General features: G+C 38.2%; 1 long non-coding RNA gene across 1 annotated transcript in view; it reads left to right on the top strand.

The window, feature by feature from the left end:
• Positions 1-1,364: 1,364 nt before the first annotated feature.
• LOC116536858 overlaps positions 1,365-23,425 on the top strand; it is a 61,643-nt gene continuing 39,582 nt past the window's right edge. The window contains exon 1 of the long non-coding RNA XR_004262830.1: positions 1,365-1,640. This is a non-coding gene — a long non-coding RNA (uncharacterized LOC116536858). The remainder of the gene's footprint in view (positions 1,641-23,425) is intronic.

Here is a 23,425-nt window from a genome sequence, read left to right as displayed (position 1 = left end):
CGTTGAGTTTTTTTTCCCTTTCCTTTAGGGGCTAGATTTTTTACTTGGCAGAGGGTAATTTGGCCAGAGAAATATAAGCCACTTTTTCCTTAAAGACTGTGTGCTAAATTCATTTTAATTTTCCAGTATACATTTTAATGGGGAGTTGAGCTTGGGAATAGAAGTACCCATTTGAAATTGAACACAAGGGATGCCCACATCCCCGGTTAAAGAAATTATAGCCGCTTTGACCTGAGGCGTTCCCCAGGTAAAATGGGTACTGAAATGAAGTGTTTTTCAGTTAGTACCCCGACATTTTGTGTGCTCGAGATTCGTGATTTATTTTACTAGAGGACTTTCCATGTACTGGATTTGAATTACTACCTACCAGCGTTATGGAACCCCCTTGCTGTTTGCTTGACTTTTAATGACCACCATAGAGGCATGAAGGGGCTGTTGGGTTGAATAGTTTATACCAATGAGTTTTTTAACCAGGTCAGTGAGGCTTAGGAGATGGGTACTAATATTTTTTAGCAAAGGTTCAATTTACACAGGCCAATTTATAAAACTGCCCCAGAAGGGTGAACTTTTAGGGAGGGGCTATTAGAGCACACAGTTTAAAGAAGGTAGGCTGGACATGGCTGAGGCCAGAACAATATTTTTAGGACCTGGGCCTTCTTTCCCCTGACCCATTTTTCATTGTAGGAAACTACCTTTAGGGATGCGAGAGCTGCCGTGAACTATTTGAGCCCTGGAACCAGTTTAACTATGATTTTTTAGATGAAAAAGTTTTGCCACAGAGAGAGCCAATTTTAAGCAAATCAAATTATACACTAAACACAAAGTTCCATAGCCTTTAGCTTTTAAATTTTCCCAAACTAAGACTGACTTTACCATGGATTTGACAAGCAACCTTGCAGTTTCAGACCCTACACCTTAACCAACTGTGCACACAGGCCACCTGCATTTGGGTGAGGCAAAAAGCTTTTTTAAGCTGTATTTTGAATGAGAATGCTGCACCCTGAGGCATTGTGGTCTGCCTAAAAGCTAGGCGGGGCTGACAGCAGCTGCTTTTTTTTTTTTTTAGCCTGCGCACCCAGAAAAAAAAAAAAAAAAAAACCGCTTGTTGCTTTGAGTTTAAAAGCCGAGTTTGCAGCCACTGCTGGGCCGGCCATGAGTTTCCCTGCCTTCGTGGCTTTTGGTTGCCATGTTGACCCCACCAGAACCAGGTGCATGCCTAGGTCACTCCCCGAGCTGCTGCCCACCCAGGGACCCATGGCCAGAGGGCGAACACCCTGGGGGAAGTTTCCTTGTGTAGTTCCTGACTGCGGTTTTTAACAGCCGGGTTTTTTGCGGTTTTATGCTGCCACCCCCTTTTGCCACTAAGCTTTTTTAAGCACTGCCACTCTGCTTAGAGCCTCCAAACCTGGCCGAGCCTGGCCGGAACACACCTTGCCTTACCCTGCAGCTTTTTTCCCTGCCCGGCTGTGACTTGCTGCCGGGCTGGATTGTGGGTGGTTCCGGTTCCTGTTCCCGTCTGGCCAGGAGCAAAAGGGAAGGGTGCTTACCCTTTCCACCCCACAGGTTTCTGCAGGTTTTGGTTCCAGAAATAATTTCGGAGGGCTAGAGAAGGAAAGAGAAAGCAGAGCAAGAGCTTGGAGGTAAGAAAAAAACTGCGCTTTTAATTTTGGGGCTGTGCCGCTTAAAACGGGCTGGGTTGTGCCTCTGAGGTGCCTCTGCTCAGGTTTCCCCACAGCCCTGCCTGGCTGTGGCCACTTCAGGTGTTCTTAAAGAGACAGGACAGAATGGGGCTGGTTTTACAATTTTGAAGTCTTCTTCTCCGGCTGTACCCCTTTCCTGTTTGTACCCCTTTCTTGGCTGTACTACCCATCTCTTTGCTGTACCCCTCTCCCGACTGGCTCACCAAAATGTAATATTGGGGTTTAGGATGCCCCTAGCTTCCCTGAGAAGATGTTTCTCCAGGTTCTTGGTTTTCTGCCCTCTCAATAATGAGGGGACCACGGTGCAGAGCACAGTAAATGCCAGACTTAAAAGGGTTGGTAGAAAGTGATTTGTTGAGAGAGAGAGAGAGAAACAGGAGAAGGAGAGAGAAAGAAACAGCTAACTCATACTGAGGGAATCCAGAAAGATGGAATACAGGAGAGGAAAGCAGCTTCCACACTGAGTGGAAGGGAATAGAGAAAGAGATGGAGTTTAGGAGGGGAAGACAGGCTTCCACGAGAGAGTGTGGAAGGGGACTCCAGAGGGAAAATTCAGGATCCAAAAAAACAGCTTCCACAAGAGTGTGTGTGGAAGGGGATTTAAACAGGGATTCCAAAAGTGTGTGGAAAAGGGAACTTTTAACCTGGGAGGAAACCCCACCTTCTTTAAGACCCCAGGCCAATGAAAGGAGTTTCTTAGAACTTTCACTGGAGTGATTGACTTTTTGTTTCTTCCCGTGTCCGCAAAATTTAAACATAAACTGTTAAATTTCCTGGATGGAGAGAGATGGGATGGGGGCTTGGTGCTGGGAAGTTCTTGCCCTTAAAACTACACCCTCTTGTAAACCAGGGAAAAAATACATTCTTTCAATACTAGGAGTTTAAGAGCATATGCTAGAACATTTGTATATAACACACTTATGATGGATAACTTTAAATATCATATAATGCATGCTCTAATTTCATTTGATAGAGATAGCATAGTAAATATAGCAAAATAAAATCTTAAAGTAGCCAAAGGGTCTAATAGTAGTGGGCAATAGTACTCTATGTAACTTTGTGCAACCACATTAAATCCCAGGGTTAAAATACCTCAGGCTGAAAATTAATTTTCTTAATGAATGTAGCCTCCCTATTTACTCTTTGCTGTGGTCCCTGTAGTTTGATCTCACACTGACCCTCCTCATTATTAAATGCAGATGCATCCATAGAGGAAAATAGGCAACAAAATTTCTCCAAGAGGGCATAACCAGTGCCCACGAATTTCCATGGAAGAGGATTCTTTCAGAAAACCCAGGAAAAGACTCAATTCTTATGGCAGTTAGTCTTTATTATCCCTGTTCAAGAAAATGTGTGCCATGAATCAGTGATTACCTTATGTTTCCCTTTCTCTACTGTCCAGATGGAGGGCTTTTGTAGTAGTTAGTCTCTAAGTTCTTGACAGCTGTACGTACTTGGCTCTTAAGGGAACATCACTTGTCTTTCGAGTGTGGTTCAGCATGTCTTGAACTCCTGACCTCAGGTGATCTGCCCACCTCGGCCTTCCAAAGTGCTGGGATTACAGGTGTGAGCCACCAGGCCCAGCCCCGTTCAGCATGTCAAAAAAAAAAAAAAAAAAAAATCTGCACCTGGCTCTGTTTTAAAGACTTTAATATAATCTAAAGATTCTGAACATTGAGCTTAATGCAGTAATCCACTCCAAGTTTGGAGTTAGTGAAGTGGTTGAGTAAATAGAGAAATGTATGCTAGCATTTGTAGAAGTGTATGTGTAATACAAGCACTCAGATTAAATATTGGATATCAACGAGCAGAATGAAGCAGAAACTGTTATTACCTACCAAATGTTTATTCCTTTCATCATCCTTAACAGTATCCTAATTTGTTTGTCAATTGGCATTGGTCCATTTCAAAATAAAAGATGTGATTGTTTTAAGACAAAACTACATGATAATTTAGTAAAGGATAAATGTAGTGAATAAGAAGGTAAATTGGTCAAAAATTGTGCTATGGCAATTGAAAGAAGGGATTAAGTTTTGCTCGTTAAAGAATAATGAACATTGTATGCACTTTTTAGATTAACTGCTACATTCAAGTCTCAGGTTTTCTACTGGCAAGTTTTATATTCGTAGGTCCTCTTGGGGCTTTCATTTATTAATTTTTAAAAGTTAAAAATAATATTATGTATTACCTGTGTTGCCATAAAATTAAATGAAATGGTAGACATAAAAATCCAACACAGTATTGCTTAATATAACTATATTAGATTTTTTTCCTTTCTCAATTATCCATTCGTCTCATGATATGTCATGTCACTTGTTATCATTCTTATAAAAGACACTCATAAGTGCTTGTTCACTGAATGAATAAATGAGTGCATGAATGAAGTTAGTATGAGAACAGGTTTCCTCTGAAGTTAAAGAAGAACAGAAAATATATGAGGAATGCATGAACTTAGAGAGGAGAACTGATTATTTTCCAGGTGTAGAAAAGATAATGGCATCCTCCATTCTCACAGGAATCTAGTACTACAAATTCCTAAATACTTTTTATTATTTTATTCAAGAAATATTTATTGAGCGCTTACTGTGTTCCACAAACTACTGAGTACAGTGGAAACAAAGCAGTGACAAGAGCAGACAAATGTATCTACCTGCACAAAGCTTGCATTTTAATTGGTGAATACAAATGTTAAACAACTTTTAAAATTTCAGATACAGTGTTATATATGGTAGTAGGTGCCATGAAAAAAAAATAAAGCTTAGAAGGAGGCAAAAAGTGGGACAAAGATTGCCATTTTATGTAGCAAAACCAGGGGAGGCTTTACTGGAAAGATGACATTGGAAAAGGTATCTTTTTTTTTTTTTTTTTCCCAGGCTGGGGTACAATGGCACAATCTTGGCTCACTGTAACCTCTGCCTCCCATGTTCAAGTGATTCTCCTGCCTCAACCTCCTGAGTAGCTGGGGTTACAGGCTCATGACCCCATGCCCGTCTATTTTTGTATTTTTGGTATAGATGGGGTTTCATCATGTTGGCTACACCCCTCTTGACCTCCTGATGTCAAGTGATCCGCCCACCTTGGCCTTCCACAGTGCTGGGATTATAGGCATGAACCACCAGTCCTGGCCAGAAAAGGTATCTTAAGTGAGAAATGATATACACGACTATTTTGGGGAAAGTATCCAAAATAGAGAAAAGCACTAGTAAAAAAAGGACTGAGCTAAGAGTATAACTGGTGTGTGTTTGAGGCACATATGAAAGCTAATATGGATAGAGTGACTGAGCAAGGAGAATACATGTTAGTAAAGAGATATGGGGGGAAATAAAGGTGATAATAAGATCTTGTTGCCATTTGTAGTCCATGTTTTAAATATTGACTTTTATTTAAAGTTTTAAATATAGTAGCGACTTGATCTTAGAAGTACTTTTGAAGAATTACTCCCAGTGCTCTATTGAGAACTGATTAAAGTGAAGCAAGGGTAGAGCAAAGGATGAGAACTGAAACCTACATAATTTCTTATTTGTGTGTTTAATAATTCTGAGAGAAAGAATAAGTTATTTTGGCCTGTGTGTTAAACAATATTGAGGTTAGGCAAATTATCTTAGCTTTTTGTTCCAGGAAATACCTGTTGTTGTAAATAAGTCTGTGAACTAAGAGTATAGCTTACCTAACTACTTAATCATCTGTACTCACTACAATACTCCTGCCTTGCTGTGTCCACCAACATAAAGCTTGTAAATTCTAAACTTTATCCAATATCAACTAGTTTACCACTTAGAAAGGTCTGTCCTAATATTACAAAGCTAAGGCCTTTAGGCTAAGTTAATATCATCTGATACTTCCCCCTTTTGAAACATATTACTAAGCCTGTCAATGTGATATTCTCTCTTATTGCAATAAATCTAATAAACCTATTTTACTTGATCAATAGGCTTTTTTGGTAGTCTTTTGTGGAGTTGTTGACCAACAGGAAACTAGCTAAGAAGCTGTTGCATTAATATAGGTAAGAGGTAAAGCAATGATTTATAGGCTGGGTGCAGTGGCTCACACCTGTAATCCTAGCAGTGTGGGAGGCCAAGGCAGGTGGCTCACCTGAGGTCCGGAGTTTGAGACCAGCCTGACCAACATGGAGAAACCCCATCTCTACTAAAATTACAAAACTAGCCAGGAGTAGTGGTGCATGCCTGTAATCCCAGCTACTCAGGAGGCTGAGGCAGGAGAATCACTTGAATCTGGGAGGCAGAGGTTGCGGTGAGCCAAGATCATGCCATTGCACTCCAGCCTGGGCAACAAGAGTCAAATTGTCTCAAAACAAACAAACAATGATTTATGTGTGAGTATAATAGCGAAGATTCTGAAAAGTGTTTGGATTCTGAAAATATTTTGAAATAATAACTAATAATTTTCAGGCAGATTGGATGAAGAATGAGAGAGAAGTCCCCCAAAATTGAAGTTGTTAGCCTAAACAGCAGGAAGTTATTGTTACCATCCATTTCAAAATGAGGCACTATTTAAAGTCATGGGGCTAGATGACATCACCAAAGAAGAGAATGTAAATATAACAGAGAAATGTCCAAGAATAAACTCCAAGATACAACATTGCTTTCAGGTCAAGAAAATGAAGAAAAATCAGAAGAGGGGACTGAGAAGGAGTAGCAATGAGAAGAGAAAAACCAGGAGAATTAGGTGTCCTGCAAGTCAAATATGTGTACTCCAATGTAAATGTCATTGCTTCTTGGTCTTTCTAATTGCCGTATCAAGATTCAGCTTTCTGAGGGATGCTAAAGCAGTTCCTACACATACATTCACCTTCTGGCTTCCAGCGTAACTCTCTGCTTTTCTTTTCATTATTGTGAATTTGTGTTTAAAAACCTGAATTTATAGTCCCTTTATGACTTTTTTTGTTTCTTTGCCTTCTGTATAAACATGCTAACCTACATACAAACATGCATACTATATTATTAGTATGGCTACATGCATACTACATTATTAGTATGTCTCTAAACGTTCTCTCCTAAGCTACCTCACTGCTTCCTCTTTGACATCATCATCTTTTACCTAGTTGGTATAGCAGTTTTCTAGTTTCTCTCTTTTTCCTCCATTCACCCTGTTACTAATGAAATGTCCTCATAGTTGCCAGTGTGATCTTTCTTTTTCTTTTTTCTTTTTTTTCTGTCGCATCCAAGAGTGGGTCCGGGGTGCTGCCACTCACCCCCTGGTGGCGGCCATGGGCACAGGGTTCGTCGCATTGACACCGGCCCCCTAGTCAGAGGATTGGTCTCATCCAAGGGCGGGGGCCGAAGGGCTCCCACCGGCCACATAGCCAGAGGGTCCGTCGCATTCAAGGACGGGTGCCGAGGGATTGCCACTCGACCTGCGGCAGGGGCCGTGGGCACAGCCCCTTCACCAAAGGGTCTGCTGCATCCAAAGGCGGGGGCCAGGGTGCTGCCACCAGCACCCTGTCGCGGGCCAGAGGCACAGCCGCCTCTCCAGAGGGTCGGCTGCATCCAAGGGCGGAGGCCGGGGTGCTGCCACTGCCACCCTCCCCCCCTCCCCGTGGGGGCCATGAGCGCCACCCCCTCGTCAGAGGGTCCGTTGCTTCCAACAGCAGAGGCTGTTTGTCTCCCCAAAACAAAACAAAACAAAACAAATGTAAACAGGAAAATAACTCTGCCTATAATTGCACAGCTTCTTAAATCATGTTAGAAGGGTCTCACATTCAATGATCAAGAAATTTTAAAATAGCAGTAATTATTTTCATTTTAAGAAAAAGTTCCCTTTCTCCCCTCCCACCCCAAGTATTTAACATGAAAGAATGAGCTTCCTTACACATTAATTTTGTACTTATTTTTGAAGCAGCAACAATTAACCATCAATAATTTGGCATTTCTGTTTACAGTTGCTACAAAAATTTTTTAAATTTCACAAAGCCAATATCCAGTGTTGCTATGAAACAGAGACTGTAAATTCTAGGTAGCTAAGATTCTGCTCAAACACAATCTTGTTAATGAAAGTGAGCGGTTGCTTATAAATACCACATGCTTCCTCACACACCATGAAAACAAAAGTTCTCCCTCCACACAGTTACCCCACCAAGCCCTGTAACAGCCACAGCCCTTGCTGGTTCCCTTGGCTTTCGGGTCCAAAGCTCCAGAAAAATGTTGTTTTTATGTAAAGCAGCCTGGCCTCATATATAATGCCATCAATAAATTAAGAGACAGAGCCCAAAAGCGCACTAATCAGGCAAATGGTTATTCTGGACCTGGCTGGACTGGCTGGACGCTGTCTAACTGGAGGTCACGGCTCCTTCCAATCCTTACTCCATTAATACCCATCTTTGTTCTTCTCCTATTTGGACCATGTATCTTCCGCTTAGTCTCCCAATTCATACAAAACCGCATCCAGGCTATCACAAATTGGCAGATGCTGCTCTGGACGACCCACAGTACCGTGCAGTGCCTCTAAGTCCCGCAGCAGCTTAAGCATTTGTAAGGCAGAACGTATTGTCCAGACCTTCCTTATTTGCACACCTGTCCTGTTCCCATTTCTACCCTGTCTCCTCTTCTCAAAAAAGAATATTTTTAGGTGGCCCTGCAGTCCCCTGTTAGGCATGAAGTATCCTTAAGAAATTTTGCCCTCACCCCCAGAAACCTGTGCTCACCCCCTCTTCTCTAAAAAAAAAAATCACAGGGGGTGCCAGTGTGATCTTTCTTAAAAGAAAATTTGTTCACAACAATCTTGTACTTTAAAATTTTCAATGATCTTACACAGGATTTGGAATAAAGTCCACCCTCCATTTTATGTGGAAGTCCACTCACAAAATGAACATTGTTTTCTTTCCCAAGCTTTAGATATTCTTGAAATCAAATATCTTTCAATGTACAGGTATTGATCGACTTACGACCTATGCAACTTACGACCATTCGACTTTACGACCACAATCACTAGCCACGACTGCTCCGCTGTAGATTTTTGGAAACACTACAACATTTTGATGTGTATCAAGAATATCGCTACCGCCTGGGAGGCTGTGACGACAAAGTGCATGAATTGGCATCTGGAAAAATTGTGTTAAGCGCTATGTTAATGATTTTGACGGATTTGACAGTGAACATGAACTTGAAACGATTCGGGAAAAAAAATAGTAAAACTCGCTAAAGACCTTTCTTTGGAGTGTGAAATGGAAGATGTCGAAGAGTTGCTAGACAAAGAATCCAGAGAACTTACAAATGAAGAGCTAATCGAACTGGAAGAAGAAAGAGTGGCGGAAGAAGAAAGAAGAGAAGCAGAGAAAGAAGAGGAGGAGCCAGAAAGAAAGTTCAGCACTAAGGGATTATCAGATGGTTTATCTTTACTGAATAAACTTCTTATACATTTCGAAGCAATGGACCCAACCATCGAAAGATTTGCAAGGATTGAACGGATGGCGCACGATGTGTTTTGTCCGTATCGTGAGATTTATGAAGAAAAAAAGAAATATACAATTCAGACAAAGCTCACCATGTTTATGAAAAAACCAACTCTGGTAACCCCAACTGCTGCCTCAGATGAAGACATCAATGATCCGCAGCCAAGCACCAGCGGGCAATAAAATGTTTCGTACATGTTTATATATTTTGATATGTTTTGCAATTGGGAAAATGTTTCCTATGGTATTTTTTACACCTGTATTTTGTATTTTTGTATGCACCTGTATTTTGCAATTTTGTATGTTTTGCAAATATTAAACCAGTTGTACTGGTAATGCAGTGTTTTACTTAAATCTGATTAATGTAAAAATAAGAAACAAAACGATGTAGAGATGATACAAATGGCATAAAATGAACAAAGAAAATTATGATATATAACAATAATGAAAGAAAATTATGATAAAATATGACTTAAAGATTTTTATAACATCATTTCACAGTACTGTACATATAGCCTACTCAACTTATGACCAAATCGTGTTATGACCGATCTGTCGGAACCAATCGTGGTCGTAAGTCAAGCACTAGCTGTACTTAGCTACTTATAATTCCTGGAAATAGATATGATGACTGTCACTTCAGGCTCTTTGCACATGCTTCTCCTTATTCCTAGATTACAGCCTTTTCTTTTTCTATATGATATAGTTTGTATACTTGTCCCTACCCAAATCTCATGTTAAATTGTAATGTCTATCGTTGGAGGTGTGGCCTGGTGGGAGGAGTTTGTATTATTGACTCTGATTCCTCATGAATGGCTTGGGCATCCTCTTGGTGATAAGCAAGCTCTCCCTCTGAGTTCACACAAGATCTGGTCATTTAAATGTATGTGGCAACTATCTCCCCATTGTCTCTTTCTCTCTTGATCCCACTCTGGCCATGTGACATGCCTGCTCACCCTTTGCCTTCCACCATGATAAGCTTCCTGAAACAATCTCTAGAAGCCAAGCAGTTATCAGCATGATGCTTCCTGTAATGCCCGAGAACTGAACCAATTTAAATTCTTTTCTTTATAAATTACTCAGGCGTAGGTATTTTTCTATGAGAATGCAAGGATACAGTTAAATTTCATTACCTAAACAGCTGGGAAATCCCAAGCAAGAGAAAAAAACACATACACAAAGAATGCTAGGCTCTTCACCTCTTCTCGACGTTTTTATGTAGATATTTGGTTGACAGGAATTTCTGAAGGAGTGAAATAAAGTTTACATTATGTGTAGAAAGGCAGACATGTTTTGGGAGTTAGGAAATAATTCGATTAATGTTATGCCTATGAGCTGCTAGGGCTTTTGAACATCTACTAGTGGAGTTAACCACTCTTACATATTCTGGCCATTTTACAGCTGAATTACCAACATTGGATGACAGAAAAAGTTGTGAAAGCCTGCAGATAGCTTCCAGAATATATTTCCCTTCAATGCACTCTGAAGCATGTTATTTTTTTTCTGATTAACTCTTTCGTCCATGCATTTGTAATGTGTGAGAAAATAAATGCTTGATTCTGGTTACTACATACTCAGATATCTAGTAGGAACAGACATTAGGCTATACACTTTCAAATCAAACAAAAGGGTTTGCATATGAAAAAAATGAGCCAGGAAAGTGAATGGGTAGGAAAAAGACAGTAAAGATTGTGTGTATATTTTGGTGTGTTTCCCTTTTTATGGTAAAATATCCCACATGACTCCCGCCTTAGTGTAACCGGGGGAGGGAGCGGGGTGTCCCGAAGATGCTCCTAGTTCCCCCATTGTAGGTCCTTGGCCTCTCTTACCTGGAAGAATGGGGAAAGGGATCCTGGAGGCACAGTGAGCTTACCGTTCGAATAAATATCTTGGACCAAAAGAGTTTTGCAGAAAAGCAATTTGTTAAGCAGAGAGAGAGAGAAAGAGAGAGAGCGTTCCCATGCTATTGTGGGAGGGGAATCCGGAGAAGGATATCCATATAGGTAAGGAGCAGCAGAGTTTTAACCCTGGAGTTATTCCCTCCTCATTCATATTCTCATGCAATGAGAGGAGTTATTTCAAACTTCCTCTGGAGTGATTGATCTTTGACTCTGATACCGGATTGGCTGCTTGGTCCACAACAGAGCCCCCTCCTCCTAGAGCTTTCCCAGGGCTTTTCAGATGAAGAAGCCCACCTAGACTCCTCTAGGTAGCCTCCATGTGGGAAAACCCAGACAAAGAAGGCTGCATTCCTGGATTGGGGTGTGGATGGAGGCATGGCGCTGGGAAACTTCTGCCTTTGAAACCACACCCCTCGTGGACCAGGAAAGATGAGTTATTTTTACTTAACACAGTCCCTCAGTAGTCTGTATGGAAGACTAGAATTACCTGTCAGAAACCAGAAGGAAATGTTGATTATAAGGCAAAGTGGTAGCATTTTGCTAGCAAGTCATGAGGGTACTAAGTAATGAACTCAAATTTTGAAACAACTGCTTCAGAATTGTTTGGGGGACTGGTACAAAGGGAAAGAAAAGTCTTTCAAATATTATTATATGTTCCTCTGACACTTCTTTCCTGGGATGAGGATGATTATGTGTCATCTTAAACTGCTTAGTGCCCTACGCTAAAAGTGGCACCTGTGTATTGAACTAAATAGAAGTGTTTCACAAGTAGAATAAAAATTATAGTAATAATAGTAGTAGGTGTATATTAAGTTGATTTTACTGTAGTGGTCTTAGGGACAAATTGGTATTTTTAATGATAACTGATAATAGTTTTGATTTGTGTGTTCCAGACTCTGAGAAAATAAGTTAAGGTTTCAATCCCCCCAAAAGTCTTACAGAGTTAAAAATCACCAAGTGTGGAATTCAGTGGATTTACTTGGGAAACACAGACCCTTATACTAGTCCACATGTATTAAATTCTTACTTTGTACTAGATGCTATGTTAAAGCTATTTGCTTATTTGATTTCAATTAATTTTTACTAAAGCACAATCTTTATACATTTGTTAACTGAAGATACTATGGATTACTGAGGAAATAAATCACTTAGAAGTGTTCACCCAAATAAAAAGTAGATGTGCTATATTTAAACCTTAGTTACTTTGTTGTGTAAGAATGTTTCATGCTGATGATTGTGGCCTATGGAAAAATATGTCAAATGTAGATTATAAAAATTCAATTGTAGGGGATTAATTAAAAGACCATGTAGTCAAGCAATTAGACTCTTCATCTAGCTCATTCTTTAATCTTTTTAATTTTGGGTGGTTTCGTTTATGGAGACAATGGGTAAGGAGCATACTCGAAACTCTTGGTGTTATCCTCCCAATAGAAATTACAATAGTATCCCTGATGTGCTGTATTCTCTCAAAAATTTTTAATGTTTTGCATGCAGCCATCTCTGGAATGTCAAATGGTCGCTTTTCAACTGGAATGACAAAAGCTGGAAGAAATGTGAGACCGTGAGAACACTATAACCTATGAATGACATTCTGAGATTGGAAACTTAAAATGATGGTAAATGAGTGTGGTACTAAGGCCTTAAGTTTTGGCCACACTCTCATCAAAGTGGGAACCTGGCCCAAAAAGGGGAATTTTTTTAAAAACAAAATTATGTTTTTTTTTGAGGCCATTATTTTGGACTGAGCTAAAGTACTAGGCCCCAACAAACCAAATCAAACTAAAATGCATGCTAAATGTGACATAATCAAGCTAAGGCTCTAAGAAAACACATAGATTCTAGAGGAGACCAGATTTTGTTCTTCTCTTGTAAACAGGATGTTCCCGCATAAGGTGGTGCCCTCTACTCAGTCCTTATTCCCTCCTTGCAAAACACACTGTTCTACTGTTTCCCACTGCATCTCAAAACTATGTAAGTTTATAATAGTGATAGTAATGTTAATGACTAAGGTTTTGGTCAATCTCTTAAAATTGAGGAAATCACCAAAAGGGGAGACTTGTTAAAGCAAACTAAATATGTCCTGAGGAGAAGTACCTACTTCTATATTTGAGTCCTTGTGGATGAACTATAACCTAGCTTAATATTTGGACAAAGCTGAAAACCTAACTTAGTAGTATATGCACCTATAGCAATAGCTGAGTATTGGCCAATTCCAGCCGCCATACTTAACCACTCAGACTGCTGAGTGTACAAACTGTGTTCTAATAAGGCAAACACTGAGCTGTAACTAGTCTCACTATTTTTGTACCTCTATTCCAATTCCTGTATGTCACTTTACCTTTTTTCACTATAAATTTGTTTTGGCCATGAGGCTTCCCTGGAGTCTCTGTGAATCTGCTGTGATTCTTAGGGCTCCCCAGCTCATGAATTGTTCATTGCTAAATTAAACTCCTTTAAATTTAATTCAGCTGAAGTTTTTCTTCTATTAGTATATAAAGCAAACCTATATCTCATGAGCACTGGTCTAGGGTCTCCTCATTTGTCTCTTATTTAATTTTTGCTATCATCTCTTGAGACAGGTATTATTATTATTTTTCAGGTGTGTTTTACTTTAAATATGAGCTCTTTATAACTCAGAATAATTTCAGCAAGATGTGGCCTAGGAAGTTCCAGGCCCTCATACCCCAATAGAATCATTAAAAATATAATTAGATCCTGAATAAAATAACTTTAATATAGCTCGGGAAAAATGATGAAATGTCTCCTGCAATCAAGCAAATGCCAAATCAAGAAAAAAGCCACATTTGAAGTGGTACAAATTCATAGCATTATTACTTATAAGTTGTCAATTTATATCTGTATAAATTTATGGAATATAAAGTGATGTGATGATTTATGAATATAGTGTGAAATAATTAAATCAAACTAGTTTACATGTCCATCACCTCAAATACTTACCATTTTTTGTGGTGAGAACATTGGAAATTTACCCTTATTAAAAAAACTAAAAATTTTTGAAATGTACAATATTCTATTAACTATATTCATCATGCTGTGCAATATAACTCAAAAAATGTATTCTAACAGATTTTGTACATTTTGAATATGATCTTACCATTTTCCCCACCCTCCAGTCTCTGTAATTACCATTCTATTCCCTATTTCTATGAGTTCAATTGTTTTATAATCTTGTGAACCCTGAAAATTTGAGACAGGTCTCCATTAATTTAGAAAGGTTATTTTGCCAAAGTTGATTATGCCCCTGTGACACAGCCTCAGAAACTCCTGATTCCATATGCCCAAGGTGGTTGGGATACAGTTTAGTGTTAGACATTTTAGGGAGGCATGAGACGTCAATCAATACTTGTAAGAAATACATTCGTTCTTTCCAGAAAAGCAGCCACAACTCAAACCAAGTCCCCACCACTGGGGGTTTCCAGGTCACAGGTAGGTGAGAGACAGATGGTTGCGTTCTTTTGAGTTTTTAATAAGTGTTTCCCAAGGAGCTAATTAAAATATGTATCTATCTCTGTGAGCAGAGAGATGACTTTGAATAGAAGGTGAGGCAGATTTGCCCTGCTTGAAGAGCTCCAAGATAGTCTCCTTTCACATGCCCCACCCCCATCAGCCTTCTTACCTTTTCAAAATCTTTTGGAGAAAGCATTTTGCAAGAAAATGAGTCTCTGGTCTCAGTTTTCATCTGTCTCTCATGGCTAGGATGGTTTATTCCTAGATGGGTAGGTCCTGAAAGCTCATTTTTAGGAGGTTGTGAAGTCTCATATCTTGTGGAGAGAAAACAGTGGGGAAAAAGGGAGAAATAACAACAACAAACAAAAGAACAATCCTGGAAAAATCGATATAGGCCACATTATTCTGAAGTCCATACATTAGTAGGCAGGTATGAAAGTGGCTTATGTATGTAAACAGGTTACTGTTATTTTCTTCTGAAGTTTGTCTTGCTTCAGTTTGCAGGGTTTTAAGAGAACACAGCTTAGGTTTCACTGACTCCAAATTAAGATAAATTAGAAAAAAGGAAAAAAATGAAAACATTATTTTGAATACTCATAGACAAGAAAAATTAGAATTGGTATCAATCTATGGAAAATAACAAAAATTGGGGGAAAAAAATAAAAACCATGAGGCAAGACTAGAATCTAACAACAGGTGTACAATTGTTTTGAAACATAATTTTATTCTCTCTCCAGTTTTCCATTTTACTGAAAACAATACATGGTAAAACTGATTTGCTTATTATACTAATTATTAGTATATATTGTAGAAAGAATAATTATTTTTTCTATAGTCTGTAAAATTGACTTTGATGGAACTTTGTTCCATAAGAGGAATCTCAGATAATATGTTTTTAAAGCCAAGCCAGCCATGGATTTGTGTCATAAAATATCTATGATTTCGGTGAATTTCGCGTCCTCTTGAAGTTCCAGGATAAGTGTGGTGCTTCTGTGCCTGTCAGAAAGTGACATTTTTTACTTACCACAGGTCAGAAACCCTGTGTACACAAAATATGAGGCAAGTTTTCCCAATGGCTTTATTGGCTCCATAAGTCAAGTTTGATTTCTTGAAGGAATGCACACCATTCCAGTCAAAACCTTGGTACAATAACCAGTTTCTCTCCAATTGTGACCTGTTACAAATGAAAACAGATTCTTATACTGCACTTATACAAATAACTGTATTGCCACAAGTTAAGAATAGTCACAGATAGTGTCAAAATTCTGGAAAAGCAGGTAGCAAGAAACAAATATGCTCCAAATTTTGTTCATAGGAGTACACTAAATTGTTAAAAGTTGTCAATAGCAAAAAAAAAAAAAAAAAAAAAAAGAAAAAGTTTTAAGACTCTGAAAAACTAAACAAAGGATCAGCAAACACTTTAAACAAAAAGTCAAAATGACTGGTTCAGTCCATGCAGTTAATTCTCGTTCTGCTTGATACTGGGATCATTTTTGCTCTTCATGACCCTGAAAGATTTTCCTCTATTCTGATGTCACAATCTCCAAAGTTATCAGAAACCTCCTTTTAAGAACAGGTGGATGACTTTGAATAGAATGGGAGGCAGATTTGCCCTGAACAGTTCCCTGGTTGAAGGGGCCCAAGGTATTTTCCTTTCACAATCTACATATAAATAAGAATAGGTAGTAATTTTCTCTCTGAGCCTCATTTACATGGTGGTCTTTAATCCTAACCATGTTGTCACATGTATCAGAATTTCCTTTTTGTTAAAATAGAATAGTGCTTCATTGTGTATGTGCACCACGTATTCTATATTCATCTGTTGATGGTTGCTTAGTTCGAATTTATAACTTGCCTACGGTGACTAGTGCCTCAATGAATATGGAATACCACACATCTTTTTGATAAACTAAATTCAAATCTTTTGATTAAATACCGAGTAGTAGGATTACTGGATTATATGGTAATTCTAATTTTTATTTTGTGAGCAACCTTGTTTTCCATACTGGCTGTATTAGTTTACATTCTGCTATGGTTTGAATGTTTGTTCCCTCAAAATCTTTTGTTGAAATTGAATCTCTAATATTGGAGGTAGCCTAACGGCTGGTGTTTGGCTCATGGAGATGGATTCTTTACGAACAGATTAATGGCCTCTTTTGTGGGTAACTGAGTTCTCATTCAGTTAATTACTACCAGAACTGGTTGTTAAGAAGACCCTGACACCTCCTTACTTTCTCTCGTTTCCTCTCATCATGTCATCTCTGTACAAGCCAAATCCCCTTCACTTTTTTCCATGTGTGGAAGAAACTTGAGGTTCTTACCAGATACAGATGCTCAATCTTGAACCTTTTCAATCATCAGAATTGCAAGCCAAACATACCTTTTTTAAATGTATTTCACGGTCTCATGTATTTCTTTATAGCAACACAAAATGGACTAAGACACATCCACACCAAGTGTACAGGTGTTTCCTTTTATCTACATGCTTGCCAACTCTTATCTCTTTTTGATCATAGCAATTTGGACAGGGGTGAGATGATACCTCATTTTGGTTTTAATTTATATTCTCAAGCTATTAGCAATGTTGAGCATTTTTATATACCTATTCACCATATAAAAATTTCTGTCATTTGCAGCAATATGGATGGAACTGGAGGTCGTTATGCTAAGTGAAATAAGCCAAGCCCAAGAAAGCAAATATTTTATGTCCTCATCCATATGTGTGTGCTAAAAATGTGAATCTCATGAAGATAGAGAGTAGATTGGTGATTACCAGAGGCCAGGCAGGGTGGGGAGGTAGATAAATAGAAGCTGACTAATGAGTATAAATATACGGTTTGATATAAAAAAATAAGACCTAGTGTTTCATAAATCAGTAGGGTAATATATACTTTATAATAATCTAGTGTATAGTTCAAAATAATTAGAAGATGAGAATTTAAATATTTCTAACATAAAGACAAATATTTAAAGTGATGAATATCCCAACAACACTTATTTGATATTTATAAATTATATAAATATAATAAATTAATACATATGCCTTGGAGCTATGTACATCTATTATGTATCAATAAAAAATAAGAAAAGAGAAATTTCTATTTAGAAGCACTGCCCATTTTTAAAAATGGGTTATTTGAATTTTTTGCTATTGAGTTGTTTTAATTCTTTATGTATTTTGGATATTATGACCCTTACAGATGTATGGCTTGTAAATATTTTCTTCCAATCTATTTACACTGCTAATTGTTTTCTTTGTAGTCCAGAAGATTTTTGGTTTGTTATAATCATACTTATATATTCTTGCTTTTGTTACCTGAACTGTTGAGGTAATATCCAAAAAATCATTACACAAACCAATGATGTATAGTTTTTCCCCTGGTTTCTTCTAGGAGTTTTATAGCTTCTAATTTTGTGTTTAAGTCTTTAATCTATTTTGAGTTGAATTCTTGTATATGATGTGAGAAAGGGGTCAAATTTTACTATTCTGCATGTAGATATCCAGTTTCCTCAATACCATATATTAAAGGACTATCCTTTTTCCATTGTGAATTCTTAGCCCCTTTGTGGAAAATTAATTGACTATATATGCATGGGTTCATTTCTCAGCTCTCTATTCTAGTCCATAGGTTGGTTGATGTATCTAGTTTTCTCCAGTACCATGCTCTTTTGGTTACTGTAGCTTTGTAGTATAGTTTGAAATCAGGTAGATTGTTATCTCCAGTTTTGTACTTTTTGACCCATATTGCCTTGGTTACTCAGGATTTTTGTGGTTCCTTATAAATTTTAGAATTTTTTTCTATCCTTGAAATTTAACATTGGAATTTTAATAGAGATTGTGTCAAATTTGTAGATTGCTCTGTGTAGTAGGGACACTAACAATACTAATTCTTCCGATCCATGAAGTTCTAATATCTTTCCAGTTATTTTCATCTTCTTCAATATCTTCCATGAACATTTTATCGTTTTCATCACACAGGTCTTTTACATCCTTGGTTAAATTTATTTCTAAGTATTTTATTATTTTTATAGCTATTGTAAATGAAATTTTTCTTTTTTTTTTAATAGTTCATTGTTAGTGCATAGAAATGCTACTAATTTCTGTGTGCTGATTTTTTCGTCTTACGGATATACTGTATTTATTTATGAGTTCTAATTGTTTTTTATGGAATCTGTAGGCTTTCTGTATATAAGATCAAGTTGTCATCAAACAGGACAATTTCTCTTATCTCTTTCCCGTTTAGATGCCTTTTATTTTTTTCTCTTGCTTAAATTGCTCTGGCAAGGATTTCCAATACAATGTTGAATAAAAATGCTGAGAGTGGGCATCTTTGCCTTTTTTCCAGATCTTAGAGAAAAAGCTTTCAATTTTTCACCATTGAATATAATATTAGCTTTGGGATTCTCATATATAGCCATTGTTGTGTTGATGTACATTCTTTCTATTCTTAATTTGGTTAGAGTTATTATCATGAAAAAAAGTTAAATTGTGTAAAATTATGCACAAAAATAATTTGAAAAAATTCAACAATGTTTTATAATTGAAAAAGCACTTAAACTAGGAACAGAAGGCAATTACTTCATATAATGAAGATCACTTATGAAAAACCTACAACCAACATTTTATTCAGTGATAAAAGACCAAATGTTTTCCTCTGAGATCAAAGAAAATATAAGGTTACCTGCTTTTACCACATGTATCCAACATAGCATTGGCATTTTTAGTCAGAGCAATTAGTCAATAAAATGAAGTAAATTGCATTCAAGTTGAAATAGAAGGAAAATGAGGTATGATGAGGAGTTTTAGCATTAGTGATCACTGTACACAACAGCAACAGTAATACATAATGCTTATTTGGTGTTTTTTTCTTTCTCTCTTTTTTGTGAGATGGAGTCTCCCTCTGTTGCCTGGATTGGAGTGCAATGGCATGACCACGGCTCTCTGAAACCTCTGCCTCCTGGGTTCAGGTGGTTCTCCTGACTCAGCTTCCCTAGTAGCTGGGACTACAGGCATGTGCCACCACACCCGGCTAATTTTTTATATTTTTAGTAGAGAAGGAGTTTCACCATATTAGCCAGGCCTGTCTTGATCTTCTGACCTTGTGATCCGCCCACTTTGGCCTCCCAAAGTGCTGGGATTACAGGTTTGAGCCACCATGCAGCACCAAAACTTCAAGTACAAGCATCCCTCTTTTGCATTGCTTTTATATGCATGAGTTTTAGTTACCATGTGCATTAGTCTGCTAGGGCTATCATACAAAATACCACAGACTGGGCACACAGCCCGTTTCTGGAAGCCACAGGGAAGAATCTCCTTCCAAAGTTATTGAGATTATTGCAAGGATTCAGCTCCGTGCTGTTGTAGGACTAACATTTCCTTGTTGGCTACTGGCTGAAAGTCGATCTCAGCTTCCAAAGGACTCACACGGTCTTTGGTTTGTGGCCCTTTTCAAACCTCTGTCTCCAAAATCATCAGTAATTGATGAAGTGCTTGTCATGCTTAGCTTTTCTCTCCTGGCCTCATTATATCACATGCCTCAGCTGCTTACAGTGATTAATTTTTTGTTTCTTGTTTTTTTGTTTGTGTTTTTTTTTTTTTTTTTTTTTTGGGTGTGTTTATTTTTGGTTAAAGGGTCTATGTGGCTAGATTGGGTCCATTGGATAATCCAGGGTAATCTCTTCATTCCAAGGATTTTAATCTTAATCACATCTGCCAACTTCCTTTTTTCATATAAGATAACATATTCATAGGTTTCAGTGATTAGGATATAGACATCTTGGGTGCCAATTTCTACCTATCACATGCATCATCATCAGTAGCCAATCACATAATTTTCTTCAGAGTTTGTGGGTGGTTGGTCACTGCTTGTTTATTATTTATTGTATAGACAATAACATTTGTAGTCACATTTTCTTCTTGTCTTCAAGTAATAAATGCACATAATGTTTTACACAAATGGATAAGTGAAGGAGGGAAATGGTCATCAGAAACAAGTATAGTAAAACAAAAGGTGATAATGTTTTTGTATGTAGACCTTGTGACCTTTCACTTTGCTAAATTCACTAATTAGTTCCAAGAGCTAGGTTTGTATATTCTTTCAGGATGTCTATAATATTGTTTTCTGTGAACATAGATAGTTGCATTTTTTCTTAATATGTGTCTTTCATTATTTTTCTTGGCTTATTGAGATACTGAGTGCTTCCAGTATAATGATTCATAGGAGTGGTGAGAGAGAACATTCTTCCCTTTTTCTTAATCTTAAGGAGAAAGCATTAAAGATTCCACCATTGTGTATAATGTTAATTAAGTATATTTTAGATGCTCTCTGGTAAGTTAAATAATTTATCTTCTGATCTCAGTTTGTTAAGACTTATTTTTAAATTCATAAATGGATGGTCACTTTTAGCAAAGGTTTTTTTTTTTTGTGATGGAGTTCCATTCTTGTTGCCCAGGCTGGAGTGCAATGGTGTAAACTTGGCTTACTGTAACCTCTGCTTCCCAGGTTTAAGTGATTCTCCTGCCTCAGCCTCCCTAGTAGCTGGGATTACAGGCATGCACCACCACACCTGGCTAATTCTGTGTTTTTAGTAGAGATGGGGTTTCTCCATGTTGGTCATGCTGGTCTTGCAGTCCCAACCTCAGGTGATCCACCTGCCTCGGCCTTTCAAAGTGCTAGGGTTGCAGACATGAGCCACCACCCCCAGCCAGCTAAGGTGTTTTTAAAACATTTATTGAATTTATCATTTTTCCTTAGTTGATCTATAACTATGGTACATTGCATTGATTGGTTTTTGATTGTCACAATACTGGAACAAAGTAAATATAGACTCATTGTTTTATATATATATATATATATATATATATAGAGAGAGAGAGATATATAGATAGAGAGAGAGAGAGAGAGAGAGAGAGAGAGAGAGAGAGAGAGAGCACGCCAGACTTGATTGGTTAATATTTTGGTGACTGTGTTTGCTTCTTTGCTCATGAGGGATATTCATCCACATTATCCTTCTTTTGTAATACCGTTGTCTCCCTTTGAGTTTAAGGCTGGTATTAGAAAACACCTTAGGAAGTGTTCTGTCCTCCTCTAATTTCTGGTAGAGGTGCGATAGTGTTTGTGTTATTTAATATATACATTCATTTATTGTATCCTTAATTTTACAAGACATTGGATGTTTCTTTATCCTGTATTTCTTCTGTCATGTTAACTATTTTTTCCTCTGGGTTTCCAATTATGCATATGTTAGAACATTTGACGTTATTCTATGGCTCTGCATCTTCTGTTCCTTCTTTCTTTCCCAACTCTTTTTTCTCCTTGTGTTTCTTTTCAGACAATTTCTACTGAACTGTACTAAGGAACACTGATTTTCTCATATGTGTTGATTCCACTTGGGCATTTCAATGATTCAATGGCATTCTTCATTTTTTTTTTTTTTTTTTAAGATGAGGTCTCACTCTGTCTCCCAGGCTAGACTGCAGTGGCCTGATATTGGCTCACTGCAACCTCTGCCTCCCGGGTTCACGTGATTCTTCTGCCTCAGCCTCCTGAGTAGCAGTGATTACAGGCGCCTGCCACCATGCCTGGCTAATTTTTGTATTCTTAGTAGAGATGGGGTTTCACCATGCTGGCCAGGCTGATCTCAAACTCCTGACCTTGTAATCTGCCTGCCTCTGCCTCCCAAAGTTCCGGGAGATGAGCCACCACACCCAGCTCTTCATCTTTATTATTATTGTTTTTTTCCATTTCTAGCATTTCCATTATATTATTTCTAGTATTTTTTTGTCTATCTACTAAAAGTACTGATCATCTCTCATTATCCACTGTTTCTGTGAGAGCTTTTATCACACTAATTATAATAATTACAATTTCCTTACCGAATATTTCTAATATCTTTGTCCCATTTGAGTAAATAGTGTCTGAAAATGAGCATGCCCTTATTTTTATGGTTTATATGTGAGTATAACATCTTTTGTTTTTTGGTTGTTTAGCCTTAGATATAATTGTGCCCTTGACTTTCAAGAGTGGTTGTAAGTAGGTCAGTAATGGCCCCAACAATAGCATGTCCTAATCGCAGGGAGATGGTATGTGGAAAAGGACCTTTGTAGATGTCATTAGTTAAGACCCTAAGATGGAGAAATTATTTTTAATAATCTTTATGGCCTTTAATGCAATCATAGCATTCTGATAAGACAGAGGCAGAGGAAAATTTGACACAGACAAGAGAAAGCAAAGTGACTGTGGCAGGCCAGGTCTCACTATAGCAGGCCTCCGTAACAATTGATTCAGTACTGACTGAGTGGTCAAGTTAAATATTAAAAGCCTGGGATGTAACAATAGCCCACCAAGAGTTTTGCCTAGGCCTTTCCTGGGCCATGAAAGCATGACAAAACAACAAATAGATATTATTTTAAGTCACAGTGTTATATAGGGGTTCAGGGGTGTCCTCCGTTCCCCTGAGAGGACATTTCTCCAGGTTCTTGGCCTATTGCCCTCTCAAGAATGAGAGAGGAGACCACGGCACAGCGTGCAGTAAATGCCGGACTCAAGAAGTGTTGTAGAAGGTGATTTATTTAAAGCAGAGAGAGAAAAAGGAGGAGGAGAGAGAAACAGCTAACTCACACTGAGTGAGAGAAAGAAAAGCCGCTCTCACACTGAGTGCGAAGGGTTCCCAGAGTGGGAAAACCAGAGAAGGGAAGCTCCTCTCACACTGAGTGAGAGAATCCAGAAAGATGGAATCCAGGAGAGGAAAGACAGCTTCCACACTGAGTGGTAGGGAACTGAGAGAGAGAGATGGAGTTTAGGAGAGGAAAAGCAGCTTCCACACTGGGTGGAAGGGGACCCCAGAGGGGAAATCCAGGAGGGGAAAGAGAGCTCCCTCTATGTGGGAGGGGATTCCAGAGAGCTGGAAATCCACGAGAGAGAAAGACAGCTTCCACAAAGGGAGTG

The sequence above is a fragment of the Sapajus apella genome, unplaced genomic scaffold (genome assembly GCF_009761245.1).
Source record: "Sapajus apella isolate SASKATOON/1434 unplaced genomic scaffold, GSC_monkey_1.0 scaffold104, whole genome shotgun sequence".
Classification (NCBI taxonomy): domain Eukaryota; kingdom Metazoa; phylum Chordata; class Mammalia; order Primates; family Cebidae; genus Sapajus; species Sapajus apella.
The sequence above is the reverse complement of the archived record's forward strand: the minus strand, read 5'-3'. Positions and strand labels throughout refer to the sequence as shown.